Genomic DNA, 8,828 nt, shown 5'->3' on the forward strand with positions numbered 1-8,828 from the left:
ATAATTCAACAGGCCTATAAACTACGGCATCTACACTTCATTACAATGGGTGCGGAAACAATGAAGGGAAGGCAATTGTTCTTTTTAAGCCATGGAGGACAGGACAAAAAATACTCGTTCACCACATCAGGTGGAAATAAGACTCTTACGATTGTGATGATCTAACGATGCTTGTGATGCTTTGGGGGAAACGGCCCCCATGGTGTTTAAAGGCTGAGCTTTGCTTCATCAACATCCCCTTTAATGGGTGAACAGCATCCCACACAGAGAATGTGCTGCAAGATTATGGAGAAGTCATGAATGAGAGCCTGTGTATCTGACACCTGGCAGATGAAATTCAATGAGGACAAGTGCAAGGTATTACATGCAGGTTACAAAAATGTCCACTATAATGACACTATGGGAGGAATAGAACTAGATGAAGTGACGCATGAGAAAGACCTAGGAGTCTATGTGGACTCCAAACCCAATTAATTCAAACATCAGCAAAAGCAAAATGACGGCACTTGGACACGAGACCTGCAGACACACGCACACGCACACCAAACATCAACTTCACTCCTGCACAGCTTTGCACTCGGCCCCTGTGTGAATGCAGACAGAGGTTTGACATCTCAAAGAGGGGGAACGCAGGCACATTATTTTTCAGCTAAAAGATTTTTCAACTAGGAGTCTACGTGGACTCCTCACTTTCTCCATCCAAACAGTGTGGGGAAGCAATAAAAAAGGCAAACAGGATGTTAGGGTATATTGTCAAAAGTGTAGAGTTGAGATCAAGGGCAGTGATGCTCAGACTGTACAATGCACTAGTTAGAGCTCATCTGGATACTGTGGACAGTTCTGGGCTCCACACTTCAAGAAAGATATCGCTGCTCTAGAGGCAGTTCAGAGGAGAGCAACCAGACTTATTCCAGGTCTGAAGGGAATGTCCTACTGAGAGACTGAGGACCTGAACCTTTTCACCCTGGAACAGAGGAGACTACGTGGGGACTTGATCCAGGTCTTCAAAATCATGAAAGGCATCGACCACATCAAACCAGAGGAGCTTTTCCAGATCAGCAGGGACACACGCACCCGGGACACAAATGGAAATTGGGCTTCAAGGCATTCAAGACAGAAAACAGGAGACACTTCTTCACACAGAGAGGCGTCACAATCTGAACAAACTCCCCAGCGATGTGGCTGAAGAGACAATTTGGGAACATTCAAAAACAGACTGGATAGGATCCTTGATCACTTAGTTATTAATGGACACCAAACGAGCACGATGGGGCGAATGGGCTCCTCTCGATTGGACACTGTCTTATGTTCTTCTTATGATCTGATTGATATTGAAACAGCCTAATATTCTTGAAACCCTGTGTTTAACACTGCAGGGTGTCTGCCCAGTTGTCCACTGGCTAGCGGTGGGCCACGGGACTTGTCAAACTTGTCAATTTTCAGCAAGAACTCTGGCAAGTTTAAAAAAAAAAAAACCTTAGGACAGAATACAAAAAGCAAAAGACGACGATAATCTGAGTAGCAGCCGGAAAATGTATGCGTTCAGTGAACACCTGGACGTGTTTCAGGCTGCCGTCCCGTGCATGGTGTGCACGTCTGTTGCAGAACATCTCCGCAGACCATCGGTGTGAAGGAGAACACAGTTTTGTGAATGTGCACCATTTACAAGTTTGTCTAATAAGTAAATGAAAAATAATATCCAATAAAGTGTCCTTGGCAGTTATTCTATAGGAATCTTGAGTTAGTGTTGCACCATTTAAAAGACACAAGCAGTTTCCTCTAATAGCACAGATATTGATGATGATGGTGGTTCTACAAGAAGGCACCCATCCATGTTTTTTTAGCGCTATGGAAACATTATTGCATTGACTGAAGCACAACAGAGGAGAAAACTCCCAGAGGAGAAAACCAGTATCGGTACTTTATTGTTGCATATGGAAGTTTTCATATGATAACGCAATTTGTTTAGCTCTTCTATAAACCTGGGTATATTTATTACCCCGTCTGCAATTGTGTGAAGCAGAACTAATAAAATAGCCACAAAAATGTCCTTTCCACGTAGCAGTCCATTGCTCATGTGGTTTTGTGTCACAAAGGAAACGCAACGCTGTCCCACAATTGCTCTTGGGCCTGCAACAACAGGGGTGAACTTCTTTACTGTTGAGATTCATTCACCCCAAGTCTGAAAGGACCTGAGTGGTACTTCAAGTCTTTATAATGTGTTAGTTGAACATCCCTGTTGACACCCAGCAAGCATCTGCGAGTGAAACATCACCTCAATGCCTGTGATTGTAAATCTGAGGGAACGTCAACTGCCCTCAGTCTCCAGCATCCTGACTTCACACCTTCCTCAGATCAGCATCCTGATGCCCCGAGGGTCCAAGATCTCAGTGCTTTCTGGACAATAAGCTCTCAGGAGAATGAACGTGTGATGGGGAGCGTTTCTTTTGCTCCTTCAGGTTTTTCCTTTATCCTGTCTCTTCCTAATGGAAAGACGAACAGCCATGAGGATATTCTATCCCCTCTATCAGACCCATGAGAGCAGTGACTATCCAGGACAGCTTCTCCCATCGCCACTTGATCAATATACACTGATCAGCCATAACATTATGACCACTGACAGGTGAAGTGAATAACACTGATAATCTCGTTATCATGGCACCTGTCAGTGGGTGGGATATATTAGGCAGCAAGTGAACATTTTGTCCTCAAAGTTGATGTGTTAGAAGCAGGAAAAATGGGCAGCGTAAGGATCTGAGCGACTTTGACAAGGGCCAGATTGTGATGGCTAGACGACTGGGTCAGAGCATCTCCAAAACTGCAGCTCTTGTGGGGTGTTCCCGGTCTGCAGTGGTCAGTACCTATCAAAAGTGCTCCAAGGAAGGAAAAGCGGTGATCCGGCGACAGGGTTATGGGCGGCCAAGGCTCACTGATGCACGTGGGGAGCGAAGGCTGGCCCGTGTGGTCCGATCCAACAGACGAGCTACTGTAGCTCAAACTGCTGAAAAAGTTCATGCTGGTTCTGATAGAAAGGTGTCAGAACACACAGTGCATCGCATTTTGTTGCGTATGGGGCTGTGTAGCCACAGACCAATCAGGGTGCCCATGCTGACCCCTGTCCACTGCCGAAAGCACCTACAATGGGCGCGTGAGCATCAGAACTGGACCACGGAGCAATGGAAGAAGGTGGCCTGGTCTGATGAATCACAAGGTGTTGACTTGGCCTCCAAATTCCCCAGATCTCAATCCAATCGAGCATCTGTGGGATGTGCTGGACAAACAAGTCCGATCCATGAAGGCCCCACCTCGCAACTTACAGGACTTAAAGGATCTGCTGCTAACGTCCTGGTGCCAGATACCACAGCACACCTTCAGAGGTCTAGTGGAGTCCATGCCTCGACGGGTCAGGGCTGTTTTGGCGGCAAAAGGGGGACCTACACAGTATTAGGCAGGTGGTCATAATGTTATGGCTGATCAGTGTATATTCTCCTTGTATGTTTAAATACTCGGCCCACTAACTGACAGTAAAATGATCCAGTATTGCTTTAATAAAACAAGGATAACTTCAGCTTTCTGGGATGTTCTTGACTTTAAAGCACTGGGGTTTAGAATATCTTCTCTGTAGAGCCAAAGATGCTGTTTATTTCATTAGTATTTTTTTTTTGAATTGGGGTTTTAAAGTAATTTGCATCCATGCTTCTGTATATGTCGACTGGTCCTCTGTGTTTTCTGAAACCTTTCTGTAATCCCTATACCAAGGGAAATGACTCCTGACTTTCTTTTTTATTGTGTAGTGACCGTGTGTGTCTTCAGACACACGGGGAAAACAATCGCCAGACGCAGTGGGAAGGTCCTCACCAGGCTTTATTACAACGGTCACTGGGAGCTGATTGTATTGCAGGTCCTCTTTGGGAGGAGAGGAAGTAAAGGACTGATGTCCGCATCTCAATCTCTCCCCTGCAGCGCTGATCTGAGTTGCATGTCTTTCTGGGAGTCCCAAAGCCAGCGGTCCTCCTTGTCTCGTTCATTTGGTCCGACGCACAACTAGAGCTATAACAAATAAGGCAACCTCAATGACCACAGAGTACTGCTATTTCCACTCTGAAAACCTCTGTATGTAACTTTTACAATAACTAACGTTATTATTATTATTATTATTATTATTATTATTATTTATTGGCAGATGCCCTTATCCATGTTAACCAATGTTTTTATAATGAAAGCTAAGGCTACATAAATATTTAACATTTGAAAATGATAGAGCAGCTGTTTTCCACATTTTTATTTTCCACATGATTTTGCAAACTTTATGCTATGAGGTTAGAGATTATAAATTGTCCTGCTACGATGCAGACAAGAAAAATAGATCGCTCAGGATTAGCGCCCTCTCCTGTTCTTGTAAAGAATCACATCAGAGGAAATCTGGAAATCCTCCAGTTCATTTTTCTGAAACTCGAGAGTGAGTATCTTTATACGATTGTTTACAGTTACATAAGTATCTACCAGTGTTGTAAAACAATAAAGCAGCCGTCGTTCACATCCGGAGCCCTACAGCATCTCCATTGTCTTTGGTTGTCATGAAATTGTAAGATGCTTGGAAAATTATGATATTTCTGCATTTTATTTATTTAGTTTTGCTTTTAAGAAACCATTACATTTTTTACTAGGCAGATATACTTGATAGTTTCATGTGTATAGTGTTCTGCATTTTAATTCAGAGCAATGCCATTCACAGAGTTTCACAACTGAAAAGGCAAATGTAAATGACGAAAGAAGAGGGGAATTAGAGAAGTGGGGGAGAGAGAGAGAGAGAGAGAGACATAAATAAAACATTAGAAAGAAATAGATACATTCATAATTATGTAGATTCAAATCTTTCAATTCCACAGTGTGCAAAATCCAAGCCAAAGTCAATCCTCCTCCCCAGGACAGTTTTCTCTTCAGAAACAAAGTATGTCTGGATTAATCTTCTCTGTAATTTAGCAATACGTGACTTTTATTCATATATATTGTAGCTGCCTGACCAGCACTAGAGCAGCTGGTCTGTGAACACTGCTGCAGGTTTGAATCCCCAGATTTGAATTTGTCAGATGTCTGTCATATGGCTACTTTAAACTCCGATGGTGTCCCTCGGTCGCAGGTGTGTGTCTTCTGTTTAACACAATTAATTTCTGTGTGTCCAGTACTGTGCGAGGCAGGAACTGTAACTATGGCCCGACTGCAGCCTGTCGAACAGTTTGGTCCTGTGGGGGGGCACAGAGAGGGTAACAAGGACTGTTTCGGAGAGCAACAGCTGTTGAAACTTCATCTGACAGACCAAGGGAGGTCATGTGACTCGTTTGAGCCTGAGATTGACTGCACCCAGACTGAGGGTCGTCTCCCAACCAGACCTGCCTCTCCTACAGAGATCAGACTGTATCAGACGTGACTGTGAAGCACAGGCGGTGCAGTTTCACAGTCATATCCTTTCTCTAATTAATTCAATTAAGCTGCATTGAAAATCTGCTCCATCATTTCCCAGAATTAAACGGGTGTGGTGCAACTGCATATTAACTGCTAATTGCTCAAGTCAGCTCCAGTTTGAGTTACGCAAGCAGAAACACTCAACCGCAAACTGGGACGGCTGTCTTTTGCTTTTTTTTTCGCTTCTCTGTTAGTCTAAGTAAACATTTGAAATGAGCTGCACAACCTGAGACACAAATCAAGCACGCAGATTTGTATCATTAAGACAAAACATTCAGAATGACCTATTCCAAAACTACACACACTGTATATCTATATATATGCTTTGCTCCAGTCAAGTCAATCAGCACAGTCACTAATATAGTGAATGACGACACAACCTGCCCGAGTGTGTTGTGCCCCAATTCCCAAGCTGTGTTCAACAGGAACACGCAACATAGAAAAGGCCCTCATGTGTGTAATCTTTGTACCTTGAACGGTGTAGGGAAAAATGTAGTGTCTTTTTGTTCGTTGTTTTAAAATAATCACAGATCAACATAACTTTGCCTGACAGTTATTGCCAATCACTTATTTTGTTGTTTATAGCCAATCTTCTTAGAGAGCAATGATCAATTACATCCTATCTCTGCCAGTACCTGGACATTTCCAACCTGAACAGAGTTTTAACTTATTTTCATACAGCTCTGTAATTCATATTCCTCTCCTATATAACATCATAGCTTAAATATGTGTAGAAAATGGGCCCGGAGACTCGCCGGCTGTCGGGCACGGATCATTGTGAAGGATCGCAGAGTGACCTCCCCTCGACACGCGTCCTATCGCTCGAGCTGAAGATGGCGTCAGAATCGTGATTATGAATTAATTTTTCAGCGGGAGCTTTTACCTGAAGTGCCGAGGTTGGGGGGGCTGCAGTGAGGAGTGCCGTGATGAGTCACCGGCAACCGGTTCTCTCAGGACTGGAGAGGGAGGGAGCGAGAGAGGCTTCAGGGAGAAGTGGAGTCTGAAACAGTGAGACCCTGACGAAGCTACGGCTTCACCCACTGGACCAAAGTAGTAGTAGTAGAAGACACTTCTTCACACAGAGAGGCGTCACAATCTGAACAAACTCCCCAGCGATGTGGCTGAAGAGACAATTTGGGAACATTCAAAAACAGACTGGATAGGATCCTTGATCACTTAGTTATTAATGGACACCAGACGAGCACGATGGGGTGGATGGGCTCCTCTCGACTGGACACTCTCTTATGTTCTTAGTAGTATTTTTTTTTTTTCTGGTTATCTTTATCTTTGGCTACAGGATTAGTTCACAAAAGGGCCTGGAAGGAGGGGGCGACTATAATGCTGTAGACACTTTAATTTCAGCTCTTTTGTCTTTTCCCCCATTGTGTGGTCATTTAATTTTGTTGTTGGTAAAATTCTGTGGTTTCCAATAGAGTTGCAGGAAACTGAACTAACAAGGAAGAAGGAAGTACCGGCTGCGAATGTCCTAGATTTCAATAGAGCGTGACTCAGGTGTGTGAGGGAACGAGAGATGCAATCTCCCTGAGAAAAATGCCATGAAGCAGGAACGACTCCCCAGCAAGAATTTAATCTACCAGGAAATGTTAAATGTTTTTGTTTAGTTATTGATGCAGTGTTGATTCGCCAGCAGATCTAGACAAAGATGTCACAGATTATTTATAACTGTGGTTACAAACAAAGAAACCCCAGACAACACTGCTCTGGAAGCATCTTGTATTTCAGGTTGGGTCTCAAACAGACACACTATTCTGCATCGCCTCCTCATTTATGTTTCTCTGAAGCTTCTCAGCAGCCATGATTTATCCCTGTAAGAGCACTGAGCAGGAAGAGAGGAATCCAGAAGTGCTCTTTTAAAGCACAGTTTACAGGACAAGCATAGCACACCTTCTCCTTCCAATAAAGACTTGGAAACTGTGATCCACTCCCTTATTACATCAAGGTTAGACTATTGCAATTCATTGTACACTGGTCTGTCCCAAACTGCGTTATCCCACCTACAGCTGGTTCAAAATCCGGCAGCTAGGCTTTTAATAGGGTGAAGAAAGAGGGATCACATTTCCCCAGTTTTAGCATCTCTACACTGGATTCCAGTGAAATTTAGGGTTGGTTTATGCACTATCTGGTCTTGCGCCCCAATATATCAGTGATCTTCTACACCCTTACTCCCCTGTCAGAGTGCTTTGGTTGTCTGATCAACTTTTATTAAGGGTCTTTCGTTGTCGCTATAGAGCTAAGGGCGATCGTGCCTTTTCTGTGATTGGTCCTAATTTCTGGAACAGTCTCCCTTTCCATGTGAGGTCAGCGTCATCATTAGCCATTTTTAAATCTTCTTTAAAAACATATTTTTACTCTGTAGCTTTTGAATAGATTATTGAATATTTCAAAATGGATAAATTTTATGATGCTGTATTCCAAATTTTTTATATTTAATTTTAAATTAATTTGTTTTTATATTACTCTGTCATTTTGTTTGTTTGAACTGTAAAGCACTTTGGCTCAACTTTTGTTGTTTTTAAATGTGCTCTATAAATAAAGGTTGACTTGACTTGACTTGACCCCTGGTTTTTATCAAGCCGCACCCCTGAAAACAGTGAAATTGTATCAATTTCAGTCCGCATGAGACATAAATCCATGCTAGCACATGTCGATCAATGTGTTTGAGTATGCTCGTTTTTGTGCCCGGGGTTTTGTCACAGTTCAGTGTCACACCCCTGTTATCACCACACTCTCCTCGCTGCTGATTTTCTCCGAACGACGCAGCCCTGTTTGATTCAGCCGGGGGCCCACCAACGGGAAGCCCTTCTCGTCCTCAGGGAGGGACGCTTCTGGGAGCTGCTGCTATGGAAACAAGCAGGCCTCCCAATCTTAGAGTCGAATTGCATCCGTGTCCGGCGCGCTGTGTCGTGGAAGATTGTGCCCATGAGGTCCTGGTCTGTTTTCCTCAGTCAGGGCTCAGAGAGAGACACCCCATTTCCTTCAGAAAGCCTAAACTCTGCGGACCAGAGCTTTATTTAGTTGCTACGTTAAGATCTGCTGTTACTGTGATTCCTCCTGTGCCCCCCCGCCTTTAGCTCATAGCTGGGACAGCATCATGTCTGCACTTGTTACCTCCTTGAACTAGGACATATGCATTTTATTTGATATTAAATGTACTTCTGCCCTATTGTAATTCTTAAATTGTACTTTGTTTTGATTATACTGCTGCACTTTTGTAGCGCTTGTGTAACCTGTAAGTCTCTCTGGATAAGGGCGTCTGCCAAGAAATAAACACTGAAATAAAACCCATGAACTGTAGACTCTCTCTGCTCTACCCCTGGATCACACACAGGGCTATAGGGGCCGAG

Source organism: Amia ocellicauda, chromosome 9, assembly GCF_036373705.1.
Source record: "Amia ocellicauda isolate fAmiCal2 chromosome 9, fAmiCal2.hap1, whole genome shotgun sequence".
NCBI lineage: Eukaryota > Metazoa > Chordata > Actinopteri > Amiiformes > Amiidae > Amia > Amia ocellicauda.